General features: G+C 27.5%; 1 protein-coding gene across 1 annotated transcript in view; it reads left to right on the plus strand.

The window, feature by feature from the left end:
* Positions 1 to 1,196, plus strand: part of Phum_PHUM251300 (Alkaline phosphatase, tissue-nonspecific isozyme precursor, putative) — a gene marked incomplete at both ends in the record, with an annotated part of 27,144 nt that overhangs the window by 17,601 nt on the left and 8,347 nt on the right. The gene's annotated exons all lie outside the window — the stretch shown is intronic.

A 1,196-nucleotide genomic window follows, 5' to 3' on the forward strand; every position in this document is an offset into this window, starting at 1 on the left:
TTTTTCAAATAATTGTTTTCCGTCTTAAGGGGGGAGGTGTTATGATCCCGTACTCAATATTCACATTTTTAACTTTTTATAAACAAAAGACTGGCGACGAACTCAAATTGTTCTTCTTTAGAAGCGAAGCTTCTAAAGACTCCTTCTTTTATTTTATTTGCAAGTGTTTGCTCGAACATTCGAAACAGTTGACTGACGAAAGACCAAAGTAATATAGGCAAGCTACACAGCTTGGCGTTGGTTCATTTTGATTTTTAGTCTAGCTGTAATAAGTTCTTGTTTATTAATATTAGTTTTGTTAGTGATAGTTTTAAGTGCTTGTTCATTACTTACAAAAATAAAGAACGAACCGAATATAACAATATATATTTTTTTTAAATTTTTAATGGTCATAAAAAAAAAGAAATATTTAACATTTACGATAGCAAAAGAATGGAAAAAAAAACAATTTTTTTTTTTTCGCCAAAATAAATTGCAACAAAATTTGCAGGAAATGCAAAAAAAAAAAAAAACTACCGGAAATATTGCGTCATTCGTTTTTTTTTTTTTGCGTTCGCGAACGTAATTTTTTTAAAAAATGAATTTATTTCCGGTTTCTCGATTTCGTCCTCCGTCGCTTTTCATTCTTTTTCATAACTTTTTATATTTTTTCTTTTTTTCTCTTTTTTAATGATAATTATAATAACTCATACGATCGAATTATGAATCACGTGACAATTTATAAATAATAATAATAATAATTTAAAATTTAAATAATTTTCTTTATAATTGACGTTAAACAAAAAAATAAAAAAATTTTTTTCGTTTTGTTTTTTTTTTTTTTTTATGTCCAACACTTCCTTGTTGTTTCAACTTAAATTTTATATATAAAATGGTGATTTATTATTACGTTACGACATTTTTCACTCGAATAAAATTTATTGCTTGTAACTTGTGAACGTGCACCCGCCCCCGCCCCACACACACACACACACCCACGTATATACGTATTTACGATGCGTGGAATTTTTTTTTTTTTTTGGATAATTATTATTATTTTTTTCGAGGTGGTTTTTATATTATTTGATGAAATTTTTTTTATCTCGTTTTAGTAAATAACAAAAGAAAAAGATTTTCCATTATTTTTAAAGGGGAGGGGATTGTGGGAAGGGGAAAGGGAGGGGAGGAAACAAGAATTTCACGACAGGTTTTAATAA

Source organism: Pediculus humanus, genomic scaffold, assembly GCF_000006295.1.
Source record: "Pediculus humanus corporis 1103172107622 genomic scaffold, whole genome shotgun sequence".
NCBI classification, from domain to species: Eukaryota; Metazoa; Arthropoda; class Insecta; order Psocodea; family Pediculidae; genus Pediculus; species Pediculus humanus.